The following is a 14,452-nucleotide window of genomic DNA, read 5'->3' on the forward strand; positions in this document are numbered from 1 at the left end:
TCATGAAATGGGCCAACAAATGTTGAACATAGGTTGGTATGAATTGGGCTAAGATATGAGTATTTGTGGGCTTAAGAATCCAAGAAAGAGAATATTTATGGGCTTATAGGTACAACAAATGTGTTTTTTTGCATTTTTGTGTTTTTTCTCATTTTTGTATTTTTTTGTATTTTAGCCGGACGAAAATCGGGTACTACATACCATAAGTTGGTATTTAAAATTAAACCTACCAAAAGTTGGTAGGGTATTTTATCATTTACATCATAAGTTGGTATATAAAATTAAACCTATCAAAAGTTGGTAGGACATTTTATCATTTACACCATAAGTTGGTGTTCAAAATTAAACCTACCAAAAGTTGGTAGGGCATTTTATCATTTATACCATAAGTTGGTGTTCAAAATTAAACCTACCAAAAGTTGGTAGGGTATTTTATCATTAACACCATAAGTTGGTGTTTAAAATTAAACCTACCAAAAGTTATAGTGTGTCTCCAAATAAAAACTATCCTAAATTGATAGTAATATTCCAAGCTATTTTTTTTCAAACATTATCATAAATTGATAAGTGTGTTGAAAGTAATAATTCAAACTTTAACAATTATATCTTGCAAAGAGCAACTATCCATAAGATAGCCATGAAATTAATTAGGGTAACTGTTTTCAAACGGGAGTTGTGGGGTGCCTAACACCTTCCTCACACTCAATCGATCCCCGTACCCTTTTCTCTGGTTCGCAGGTTTTTACGGTGTCCAATTGCACCTTAAATCAATTGGTGGCGACTCTAAACATTTTTCATCCTTTCAAACGTCGGACTGCGTCGTGACCCCGGTTGCGACAGAAGTCTAACTTGCTAGTTTAGCCTTCGTGCAACGTTTCTTATGGTAAAGATGCGAATAGACCAAGTTATGTTTGAAATTACAGGAAAACGTGAAAAGCTCATCTATTGAGAGAGTTGAGCAATTCCAAAGCATCAATGTGGACCGTTGTACTCTATTTAGTGTTCTTAGAAGTCTGACTTGCTAGTTTAGCGTTCGTGAAACGTTTCGTATGGTAAAGAAGCGAATAGACCAAGTTATGTTCGAAATTGCACAGAAACGTGAAAAGCTCGTCTATGGAGAGAGTTGAGCAATTCCATAGCATCAATGTGGACCGTTGTACTCTATTTAGTGTTCTTTGAAGTCTAACTTGCTAGTTTAGCGTTCGTGAAATGTTTCGTATGGTAAAGAAGCGAATAGACCAAGTTATGTTCGAAATTACACAAAAATGTGAAAAGCTCGTCTATGGAGAGAGTTGAGCAATTTGAAAGTATCAATGTGGACCGTTGTACTCTATTTAGTGTTCTTAGAAGTCTGACTTGCTAGTTTAGCGTTCGTGAAACGTTTCGTATGGTAAAGAAGCGAATAGACCAAGTTATGTTCGAAATTCCACAGAAACGTGAAAAGCTCGTCTATGGAGAGAGTTGAGCAATTCTAAAGCATCAATGTGGACCGTTGTACTCTATCTAGTGTTCTTAGAGGTCTAACTTGCTAGTTTAGCCTTCGTGCAACGTTTCGTATGGTGAAGATGCGAACAGCCCAAGTTATGTTTGAAATTACACAAAAACGTCAAAAGCTCGTCTATGGAGAGAGTTGATCAATGCCAAAGCATCAATGCAGAATGTTGTACCCTATTTAGTGTTCTTAGAAGTCTAACTTGCTAGTTTAGCCTTCGTGCAACGTTTCGTATGGTAAGGATACGAATAGACCAAGTTATGTTTGAAATTACACAGAAACGTGAAAAGCTCGTCTATTGAGAGAGTTGAGCAATTCCAAAGCATCAATGTGGACCGTTGTACTCTATTTAGTATTCTTAGAAATCTAACTTGCTAGTTTAGCCTTCGTGCAACGTTCCGTAAGGTAAAGATGTGAATAGACCAAATTATGTTTCAAATTGCACAAAAACGTGAAAAGCTCGTCTATGGAGAGAGTTGAGCAATTCCAAAGCATCAATCTGGACCGTAGTCCTCTATTTAGTGTTCTTAGAAGTCTAACTTGCTAGTTTAGCCTTCGTGCAACGTTTCGTAAGGTAAATATGCGAATAGATCAAGTTATGTTTGACATTGCACAAAAACGTGAAAAGCTCGTCTATGGAGAGAGTTGAGTAATTTCAAAGCATGAAAATGGACCGTTCTACTCTATTTAGTGTTCTTAGAAGTCTGACTTGCTAGTTTAGCGTTCTTGAAACGTTTCGTATGGTAAAGAAGCGAATAGACCAAGTTATGTTCGAAATTGCACAAAAACGTGAAAAGCTTCGTCTATGGAGAGAGTTGAGCAATTCCAAAGCATCAATCTGGACCGTTGTACTCTATTTAGTGTTCTTTGAAGTCTAACTTGCTAGTTTAGCCTTCGTGCAGCGTTTCGTAAGGTAAAGATGTAAATAGGCCAAATTATGTTTGAAATTGCACAAAAACGTTAAAAGCTCGTCTATGGAGAGAGTTGAGCAATTCCAAAGCATCAATCTGGACCGTTGTACTCTATTTAGTGTTCTTAGAAGTCTAACTTGCTAGTTTAGCCTTCGTGCAACGTTTCGTATGGTAAAGATGCGAATAGACCAAGTTATGTTTGAAATTATAAAAAAACATGAAACGCTCGTCTATTGAGAGAGTTTAGCAATTCCAAAGCATCAATGTGGACCGTTGTGCTCTATTTAGTGTTCTTAGAAGTATAACTTGCTAGTTTAGCCTTCGTGCAAGGTTTCGTAAGGTAAAGATGCGAATAGACCAAGTTATGTTTGACATTGCACGAAAACGTGAAAAGCTCGTCTATGGAGAGAGTTGAGTAATTTGAAAGCATGAAAATGCACCGTTGTACTCTATTTAGTGTTCTTAGAAGTCTGACTTGCTAGTTTAGCGTTCGTGAAATGTTTCGTATGGTAAATAAACGAATACACCAAGTTATGTTCGAAATTGCACAAAAACGTGAAAAGCTCGTCTATGGAGAGAGTTGAGCAATTCCAAAGCATCAATGTGGACCGCTGTACTCTATTTAGTGTTCTTAGAAGTCTCACTTGCTAGTTTAGCCTTGGTGCAACGTTTCGTACGGTAAAGATGTGAATAGACCAAATTATGTTTGAAATTGCGCAAAAACGAGAAAAGCTCATCTATGAAGAGAGTTGAGCAATTCCGAAGCATCAATGTGGACCGTAGTCCTCTATTTAGTGTTCTTAGAAGTCTAACTTGCTAGTTTAGCCTTCGTGCAACGTTTCGTATGGTAAAGATGCGAATACACCAAGTTATGTTTGAAATTACACAAAAACGTGAAATGCTCCTCAATGGAGAGAGTTGAGCAATTCCAAAGCATCAATGTGGACCGTTGTACTCTATTTAGTGTTCTTAGAAGTCTAACTTGCTAGTTTAGCCTTCGTGCAACGTTTCGTATGGTAAAGATGCAAATACACCAAGTTATGTTTGAAATTACACAAAAACGTGAAATGCTCCTCAATGGAGAGAGTTGAGCAATTCCAAAGCATCAATGTGGACCGTTGTACTCTATTTAGTGTTCTTAGAAGTCTAACTTGCTAGTTTAGCCTTCGTGCAACGTTTCGTATGGTAAAGATGCGAATAGACCAAGTTATGTTTGAAATTACACGAAAACGTGAAAAGCTCATCTATTGAGAGAGTTGAGCAATTCCAAAGCATCAATGTGGACCGTTGTACTCTATTTAGTGTTCTTAGAAGTCTAACTTGCTAGTTTAGCCTTCGTGCAATGTTTCGTAAGATAAAGATGTGAATAGACCAAATTTTGTTTGAAATTGCACAAAAACGTGAAAAGCTCGTCTATGAAGAGAGTTGAGCAATTCCAAAGCATCAATGTGGACCGTAGTCCTCTATTTAGTGTTCTTAGAAGTCTAACTTGCTAGTTTAGCCTTCGTGCAACGTTTCGTAAGGTAAAGATGTGAATAGACCAAATTATGTTTGAAATTGCACAAAAATGTGAAAAGCTCGTCTATGAAGAGAGTTGAGCAATTCCAAAGTATCAATGTGGACCGTAGTCCTCTATTTAGTGTTCTTAGAAGTCTAACTTGCTAGTTTGGCCTTCCTGCAATGTTTCGTAAGGTAAAGATGCGAATGGACCAAGTTATGTTTGACATTGCACAAAAACGTGAAAAGCTCATCTATGGAGAGAGTTGAGTAATTTCGAAGCATGAAAATGGACCATTGTACTCTATTTAGTGTTCTTAGAAGGCTGACTTGCTAGTTTTGCGTTCTTGAAACGTTTCGTATGGTAAAGAAGCGAATAGACCAAGTTATGTTCGAAATTGCACAAAAACGTGAAAAGCTTCGTCTATGGAGAGAGTTGAGCAATTCCAAAGCATCAATCTGGACCGTTGTACTCTATTTAGTGTTCTTAGAAGTCTAACATGCTAGTTTAGCCTTCGTGCAAGGTTTCGTAAGGTAAAGATGCGAATAGACCAAGTTATGTTTGACATTGCACGAAAACGTGAAAAGCTCGTCTATGGAGAGAGTTGAGTAATTTGAAAGCATGAAAATGCACCGTTGTACTCTATTTAGTGTTCTTAGAAGTCTGACTTGCTAGTTTAGCGTTCGTGAAATGTTTCGTATGTTAAACAAGCGAATAGACCAAGTTATGTTCGAAATTGCACAAAAACGTGAAAAGCTCGTCTATGGAGAGAGTTGAGCAATTCCAAAGCATCAATGTGGACCGCTGTACTCTATTTAGTGTTCTTAGAAGTCTCACTTGCTAGTTTAGCCTTGGTGCAACGTTTCGTACGGTAAAGATGTGAATAGACCAAATTATGTTTGAAATTGCGCAAAAACGAGAAAAGCTCATCTATGAAGAGAGTTGAGCAATTCCGAAGCATCAATGTGGACCGTAGTCCTCTATTTAGTGTTCTTAGAAGTCTAACTTGCTAGTTTAGCCTTCGTGCAACGTTTCGTATGGTAAAGATGCGAATACACCAAGTTATGTTTGAAATTACACAAAAACGTGAAATGCTCCTCAATGGAGAGAGTTGAGCAATTCCAAAGCATCAATGTGGACCGTTGTACTCTATTTAGTGTTCTTAGAAGTCTAACTTGCTAGTTTAGCCTTCGTGCAACGTTTCGTATGGTAAAGATGCAAATACACCAAGTTATGTTTGAAATTACACAAAAACGTGAAATGCTCCTCAATGGAGAGAGTTGAGCAATTCCAAGCATCAATGTGGACCGTTGTACTCTATTTAGTGTTCTTAGAAGTCTAACTTGCTAGTTTAGCCTTCGTGCAACGTTTCGTATGGTAAAGATGCGAATAGACCAAGTTATGTTTGAAATTACACGAAAACGTGAAAAGCTCATCTATTGAGAGAGTTGAGCAATTCCAAAGCATCAATGTGGACCGTTGTACTCTATTTAGTGTTCTTAGAAGTCTAACTTGCTAGTTTAGCCTTTGTGCAATGTTTCGTAAGATAAAGATGTGAATAGACCAAATTTTGTTTGAAATTGCACAAAAACGTGAAAAGCTCGTCTATGAAGAGAGTTGAGCAATTCCAAAGCATCAATGTGGACCGTAGTCCTCTATTTAGTGTTCTTAGAAGTCTAACTTGCTAGTTTAGCCTTCGTGCAACGTTTCGTAAGGTAAAGATGTGAATAGACCAAATTATGTTTGAAATTGCACAAAAATGTGAAAAGCTCGTCTATGAAGAGAGTTGAGCAATTCCAAAGTATCAATGTGGACCGTAGTCCTCTATTTAGTGTTCTTAGAAGTCTAACTTGCTAGTTTGGCCTTCCTGCAATGTTTCGTAAGGTAAAGATGCGAATGGACCAAGTTATGTTTGACATTGCACAAAAACGTGAAAAGCTCATCTATGGAGAGAGTTGAGTAATTTCGAAGCATGAAAATGGACCATTGTACTCTATTTAGTGTTCTTAGAAGGCTGACTTGCTAGTTTTGCGTTCTTGAAACGTTTCGTATGGTAAAGAAGCGAATAGACCAAGTTATGTTCGAAATTGCACAAAAACGTGAAAAGCTTCGTCTATGGAGAGAGTTGAGCAATTCCAAAGCATCAATCTGGACCGTTGTACTCTATTTAGTGTTCTTAGAAGTCTAACATGCTAGTTTAGCCTTCGTGCAAGGTTTCGTAAGGTAAAGATGCGAATAGACCAAGTTATGTTTGACATTGCACGAAAACGTGAAAAGCTCGTCTATGGAGAGAGTTGAGTAATTTGAAAGCATGAAAATGCACCGTTGTACTCTATTTAGTGTTCTTAGAAGTCTGACTTGCTAGTTTAGCGTTCGTGAAATGTTTCGTATGTTAAACAAGCGAATAGACCAAGTTATGTTCGAAATTGCACAAAAACGTGAAAAGCTCGTCTATGGAGAGAGTTGAGCAATTCCAAAGCATCAATGTGGACCGCTGTACTCTATTTAGTGTTCTTAGAAGTCTCACTTGCTAGTTTAGCCTTGGTGCAACGTTTCGTACGGTAAAGATGTGAATAGACCAAATTATGTTTGAAATTGCGCAAAAACGAGAAAAGCTCATCTATGAAGAGAGTTGAGCAATTCCGAAGCATCAATGTGGACCGTAGTCCTCTATTTAGTGTTCTTAGAAGTCTAACTTGCTAGTTTAGCCTTCGTGCAACGTTTCGTATGGTAAAGATGCGAATACACCAAGTTATGTTTGAAATTACACAAAAACGTGAAATGCTCCTCAATGGAGAGAGTTGAGCAATTCCAAAGCATCAATGTGGACCGTTGTACTCTATTTAGTGTTCTTAGAAGTCTAACTTGCTAGTTTAGCCTTCGTGCAACGTTTCGTATGGTAAAGATGCAAATACACCAAGTTATGTTTGAAATTACACAAAAACGTGAAATGCTCCTCAATGGAGAGAGTTGAGCAATTCCAAAGCATCAATGTGGACCGTTGTACTCTATTTAGTGTTCTTAGAAGTCTAACTTGCTAGTTTAGCCTTCGTGCAACGTTTCGTATGGTAAAGATGCGAATAGACCAAGTTATGTTTGAAATTACACGAAAACGTGAAAAGCTCATCTATTGAGAGAGTTGAGCAATTCCAAAGCATCAATGTGGACCGTTGTACTCTATTTAGTGTTCTTAGAAGTCTAACTTGCTAGTTTAGCCTTCGTGCAATGTTTCGTAAGATAAAGATGTGAATAGACCAAATTTTGTTTGAAATTGCACAAAAACGTGAAAAGCTCGTCTATGAAGAGAGTTGAGCAATTCCAAAGCATCAATGTGGACCGTAGTCCTCTATTTAGTGTTCTTAGAAGTCTAACTTGCTAGTTTAGCCTTCGTGCAACGTTTCGTAAGGTAAAGATGTGAATAGACCAAATTATGTTTGAAATTGCACAAAAATGTGAAAAGCTCGTCTATGAAGAGAGTTGAGCAATTCCAAAGTATCAATGTGGACCGTAGTCTTCTATTTAGTGTTCTTAGAAGTCTAACTTGCTAGTTTGGCCTTCCTGCAATGTTTCGTAAGGTAAAGATGCGAATGGACCAAGTTATGTTTGACATTGCACAAAAACGTGAAAAGCTCGTCTATGGAGAGAGTTGAGTAATTTCGAAGCATGAAAATGGACCATTGTACTCTATTTAGTGTTCTTAGAAGGCTGACTTGCTAGTTTTGCGTTCTTGAAACGTTTCGTATGGTAAAGAAGCGAATAGACCAAGTTATGTTCGAAATTGCACAAAAACGTGAAAAGCTTCGTCTATGGAGAGAGTTGAGCAATTCCAAAGCATCAATCTGGATCGTTGTACTCTATTTAGTGTTCTTAGAAGTCTAACATGCTAGTTTAGCCTTCGTGCAACGTTTCGTATGGTAAAGATGCGAATAGACCAAGTTATGTTTGAAATTACACAAAAACATGAAAAGCTCGTCTATTGAGAGAGTTGAGCAATTCCAAAGCATCAATGTGGACCGTTGTACTCTATTTAGTGTTCTTAGAAGTCTAACTTTCTGGTTTAGCCTTCGAGCAAGGTTTCGTAAGGTAAAGATGCGAATAGACCAAGTTATGTTTGACATTGCACGAAGACGTGAAAAGCTCGTCTATGGAGAGAGTCGAGTAATTTGAAAGCATGAAATGCACCGTTGTACTCTATTTAGTGTTCTTAGAAGTCTGACTTGCTAGTTTAGTGTTCGTGAAATGTTTCGTATGGTAAAGATGCGAATAGACCAAGTTATGTTTGAAATTACACGAAAACGTGAAAAGCTCGTCTATTGAGAGAGTTGAGCAATTCCAAAGCATCAATCTGGACCGTTGTACTCTATTTAGTGTTCTTAGAAGTCTAACTTGCTAGTTTAGCCTTCGTGCAGCGTTTCGTAAGGTAAAGATGTAAATAGACCAAATTATGTTTGAAATTCCACAAAAACGTGAAAAGCTCGTCTATGGAGAGAGTTGAGCAATTCCAAAGCATCAATCTGGACCGTTGTACTCTATTTACTGTTCTTAGAAGTCTAACTTGCTAGTTTAGCCTTCGTGCAACGTTTCGTATGGTAAAGATGCGAATAGACCAAGTTATGTTTGAAATTACACAAAAACATGAAAAGCTCGTCTATTGAGAGAGTTGAGCAATTCCAAAGCATCAATGTGGACCGTTGTAATCTATTTAGTGTTATGAGAAGTCTAACTTTCTAGTTTAGCCTTCGAGCAAGGTTTCGTAAGGTAAAGATGCGAATAGACCAAGTTATGTTTGACATTGCACGAAAACGTGAAAAGCTCGTCTATGGAGAGAGTTGAGTAATTTGAAAGCATGAAAATGCACCGTTGTACTCTATTTAGTGTTCTTAGAAGTCTGACTTGCTAGTTTAGCGTTCGTGAAATGTTTCGTATGGTAAAGAAGCGAATAGACCAAGTTATGTTTGAAATTGCACAAAAACGTGAAAAGCTCATCTATGGAGAGAGTTGAGTAATTTCGAAGCATGAAAATGGACCGTTGTACTCTATTTAGTGTTCTTAGAAGGCTGACTTGCTAGTTTAGCGTTCTTGAAACGTTTCATATGGTAAAAAAGCGAATAGACCAAGTTATGTTCGAAATTGCACAAAAACGTGAAAAGCTTCATCTATGGAGAGAGTTGAGCAATTCCAAGGCATCAATCTGGACCGTTGTACTCTATTTAGTGTTATTAGAAGTCTCACTTGCTAGTTTAGCCTTCGTGCAACGTTTCGTATGGTAAAGATGCGAATAGACCAAGTTATGTTTGAAATTACACAAAAACATGAAAAGCTCGTCTATTGAGAGAGTTGAGCAATTCCAAAGCATCAAGGTGGACCGTTGTACTCTATTTAGTGTTCTTAGAAGTCTAACTTTCTAGTTTAGCCTTCGAGCAAGGTTTCGTAAGGTAAAGATGCGAATAGACCAAGTTATGTTTGACATTGCACGAAAACGTGAAAAGCTCGTCTATGGAGAGAGTTGAGTATTGAAAGCATGAAATGCACCGTTGTACTCTATTTAGTGTTCTTAGAAGTCTGACTTGCTAGTTTAGTGTTCATGAAATGTTTCGTATGGTAAAGATGCGAATAGACCAAGTTATGTTTGAAATTACACGAAAACGTGAAAAGCTCATCTATGGAGAGAGTTGAGTAATTTCGAAGCATGAAAATGGACCGTTGTACTCTATTTAGTGTTCTTAGAAGGCTGACTTGCTAGTTTAGCGTTCTTGAAACGTTTCGTATGGTAAAGAAGCGAATAGACCAAGTTATGTTCGAAATTGCACAAAAACGTGAAAAGCTTCGTCTATGGAGAGAGTTGAGCAATTCCAAAGCATCAATCTGGACCGTTGTACTCTATTTAGTGTTCTTAGAAGTCTAACTTGCTAGTTTAGCCTTCGTGCAACGTTTCGTATGGTAAAGATGCGAATAGACCAAGTTATGTTTGAAATTACACAAAAACATGAAAAGCTCGTCTATTGAGAGAGTTGAGCAATTCCAAAGCATCAATGTGGACCGTTGTACTCTATTTAGTGTTCTTAGAAGTCTAACTTTCTGGTTTAGCCTTCGAGCAAGGTTTCGTAAGGTAAAGATGCGAATAGACCAAGTTATGTTTGACATTGCACGAAGACGTGAAAAGCTCGTCTATGGAGAGAGTTGAGTAATTTGAAAGCATGAAATGCACCGTTGTACTCTATTTAGTGTTCTTAGAAGTCTGACTTGCTAGTTTAGTGTTCGTGAAATGTTTCGTATGGTAAAGATGCGAATAGACCAAGTTATGTTTGAAATTACACGAAAACGTGAAAAGCTCGTCTATTGAGAGAATTGAGCAATTCCAAAGCATCAATCTGGACCGTTGTACTCTATTTAGTGTTCTTAGAAGTCTAACTTGCTAGTTTAGCCTTCGTGCAGCGTTTCGTAAGGTAAAGATGTAAATAGACCAAATTATGTTTGAAATTCCACAAAAACGTGAAAAGCTCGTCTATGGAGAGAGTTGAGCAATTCCAAAGCATCAATCTGGACCGTTGTACTCTATTTACTGTTCTTAGAAGTCTAACTTGCTAGTTTAGCCTTCGTGCAACGTTTCGTATGGTAAAGATGCGAATAGACCAAGTTATGTTTGAAATTACACAAAAACATGAAAAGCTCATCTATTGAGAGAGTTGAGCAATTCCAAAGCATCAATGTGGACCGTTGTACTCTATTTAGTGTTCTGAGAAGTCTAACTTTCTAGTTTAGCCTTCGAGCAAGGTTTCGTAAGGTAAAGATGCGAATAGACCAAGTTATGTTTGACATTGCACGAAAACGTGAAAAGCTCGTCTATGGAGAGAGTTGAGTAATTTGAAAGCATGAAAATGCACCGTTGTACTCTATTTAGTGTTCTTAGAAGTCTGACTTGCTAGTTTAGCGTTCGTGAAATGTTTCGTATGGTAAAGAAGCGAATAGACCAAGTTATGTTCGAAATTGCACAAAAACGTGAAAAGGTCATCTATGGAGAGAGTTGAGTAATTTCGAAGCATGAAAATGGACCGTTGTACTCTATTTAGTGTTCTTAGAAGGCTGACTTGCTAGTTTAGCGTTCTTGAAACGTTTCATATGGTAAAAAAGCGAATAGACCAAGTTATGTTCGAAATTGCACAAAAACGTGAAAAGCTTCATCTATGGAGAGAGTTGAGCAATTCCAAGGCATCAATCTGGATCGTTGTACTCTATTTAGTGTTATTAGAAGTCTCACTTGCTAGTTTAGCCTTCGTGCAACGTTTCGTATGGTAAAGATGCGAATAGACCAAGTTATGTTTGAAATTACACAAAAACATGAAAAGCTCGTCTATTGAGAGAGTTGAGCAATTCCAAAGCATCAATGTGGACCGTTGTACTCTATTTAGTGTTCTTAGAAGTCTAACTTTCTAGTTTAGGCTTCGAGCAAGGTTTCGTAAGGTAATGATGCGAATAGACCAAGTTATGTTTGACATTGCACGAAAACGTGAAAAGCTCGTCTATGGAGAGAGTTGAGTAATTTGAAAGCATGAAATGCACCGTTGTACTCTATTTAGTGTTCTTAGAAGTCTGACTTGCTAGTTTAGTGTTCATGAAATGTTTCGTATGGTAAAGATGCGAATAGACCAAGTTATGTTTGAAGTTACACGAAAACGTGAAAAGCTCGTCTATTGAGAGAGTTGAGCAATTCTAAAGCATCAATCTGGACCGTTGTACTCTACTTAGTGTTCTTAGAAGTCTAACTTGCTAGTTTAGCCTTCGTGGAGCGTTTCGTAAGGTAAAGATGTAAATAGACCAAATTATGTTTGAAATTCCACAAAAACGTGAAAAGCTCGTCTATGGAGAGAGTTGAGCAATTCCAAAGCATCAATCTGGACCGTTGTACTCTATTTAGTGTTCTTAGAAGTCTAACTTGCTAGTTTAGCCTTCGTGCAACGTTTCGTATGGTAAAGATGCGAATAGACCAAGTTATGTTTGAAATTACACAAAAACATGAAAAGCTCGTCTATTGAGAGAGTTGAGCAATTCCAAAGCATCAATGTGGACCGTTGTACTCTATTTAGTGTTCTTAGAAGTCTAACTTGCTAGTTTAGCCTTCGTGCAAGGTTTCGTAAGGTAAAGATGCGAATAGACCAAGTTATGTTTGACATTGCACGAAAACGTGAAAAGCTCGTCTATGGAGAGAGTTGAGTAATTTGAAAGCATGAAATGCACCGTTGTACTCTATTTAGTGTTCTTAGAAGTCTGACTTGCTAGTTTAGTGTTCATGAAATGTTTCGTATGGTAAAGATGCGAATAGACCAAGTTATGTTTGAAATTACACGAAAACGTGAAAAGCTCGTCTATTGAGAGAGTTGAGCAATTCTAAAGCATCAATCTGGACCGTTGTACTCTACTTAGTGTTCTTAGAAGTCTAACTTGCTAGCTTAGCCTTCGTGGAGCGTTTCGTAAGGTAAAGATGTAAATAGACCAAATTATGTTTGAAATTCCACAAAAACGTGAAAAGCTCGTCTATGGAGAGAGTTGAGCAATTCCAAAGCATCAATCTGGACCGTTGTACTCTATTTAGTGTTCTTAGAAGTCTAACTTGCTAGTTTAGCCTTCGTGCAACGTTTCGTATGGTAAAGATGCGAATAGACCAAGTTATGTTTGAAATTACACAAAAACATGAAAAGCTCGTCTATTGAGAGAGTTGAGCAATTCCAAAGCATCAATGTGGACCGTTGTACTCTATTTAGTGTTCTTAGAAGTCTAACTTGCTAGTTTAGCCTTCGTGCAAGGTTTCGTAAGGTAAAGATGCGAATAGACCAAGTTATGTTTGACATTGCACGAAAACGTGAAAAGCTCGTCTATGGAGAGAGTTGAGTAATTTGAAAGCATGAAAATGCACCGTTGTACTCTATTTAGTGTTCTTAGAAGTCTGACTTGCTAGTTTAGCGTTCGTGAAATGTTTCGTATGGTAAAGAAGCGAATAGACCAAGTTATGTTCGAAATTGCACAAAAACATGAAAAGCTCGTCTATGGAGAGAGTTGAGCAATTCAAAAGCATCAATGTGGACCGTTGTACTCTATTTAGTGTTCTTAGAAGTCTGATTTGCTAGCTTAGCGTTCGTGAAACGTTTCGTATGGTAAAGAAGCGAATAGACCAAGTTATGTTCGAAATTGCACAGAAACGTGAAAAGCTCGTCTATGGAGAGAGTTGAGCAATTCCAAAGCATCAATGTGGACCGTTGTACTCTATCTAGTGTTCTTAGAGGTCTAACTTGCTAGTTTAGACTTCGTGCAACGTTTCGTATGGTGAACATGCGAACAGCCCAAGTTATGTTTGAAATTACACAAAAACGTCAAAAGCTCGTCTATGGAGAGAGTTGATCAATGCCAAAGCATCAATGCAGAATGTTGTACCCTATTTAGTGTTCTTAGAAGTCTAACTTGCTAGTTTAGCCTTCGTGCAACGTTTCGTATGGTAAGGATGCGAATAGACCAAGTTATGTTTGAAATTACACAAAAACATGAAAAGCTCGTCTATTGAGAGAGTTGAGCAATTCCAAAGCATCAATGTGGACCGTTGTACTCTATTTAGTATTCTTAGAAGTCTAACTTGCTAGTTTAGCCTTCGTGCAACGTTTCGAAAGGTAAAGATGTGAATAGACCAAATTATGTTTCAAATTGCACAAAAACGTGAAAAGCTCGTCTATGGAGAGAGTTGAGCAATTCGAAAGCATCAATCTGTACCGTAGTCCTCTATTTAGTGTTCTTAGAAGTCTAACTTGCTAGTTTAGCCTTCGTGCAACGTTTCGTAAGGTAAAGATGCGAATAGACCAAGTTATGTTTGACATTGCACAAAAACGTGAAAAGCTCGTCTATGGAGAGAGTTGAGTATTTTCAAAGCATGAAAATGGACCGTTGTACTCTATTTAGTGTTCTTAGAAGTCTGACTTGCTAGTTTAGCGTTCTTGAAACGTTTTGTATGGTAAAGAAGCGAATAGACCAAATTATGTTCGAAATTGCACAAAAACGTGAAAAGCTTCGTCTATGGAGAGAGTTGAGCAATTCCAAAGCATCAATCTGGACCGTTGTATTCTATTTAGTGCTCTTAGAAGTCTAACTTGCTAGTTTAGCCTTCGTGCAGCGTTTCGTAAGGTAAAGATGTAAATAGACCAAATTATGTTTGAAATTGCACAAAAACGTGAAAAACTCGTCTATGGAGAGAGTTGAGCAATTCCAAAGCATCAATCTGGACCGTTGTACTCTATTTAGTGTTCTTAGAAGTCTAACTTGCTAGTTTAGCCTTCGTGCAACGTTTCGTATGGTAAAGATGCGAATAGATCAAGTTATGTTTGAAATTACACAAAAACATGAACGCTCGTCTATTGAGAGAGTTGAGCAATTCCAAAGCATCAATGTGGACCGTTGTACTCTATCTAGTGTTCTTAGAAGTCTAACTTGCTAGTTTAGCCTTCGTGCAAGGTTTCGTAAGGTAAAGATGCGAATAGACCAAGTTATGTTCGACATTGCACGAAAACGTGA

Source organism: Tripterygium wilfordii, chromosome 4 (genome assembly GCF_013401445.1).
Source record: "Tripterygium wilfordii isolate XIE 37 chromosome 4, ASM1340144v1, whole genome shotgun sequence".
NCBI classification, from domain to species: Eukaryota; Viridiplantae; Streptophyta; class Magnoliopsida; order Celastrales; family Celastraceae; genus Tripterygium; species Tripterygium wilfordii.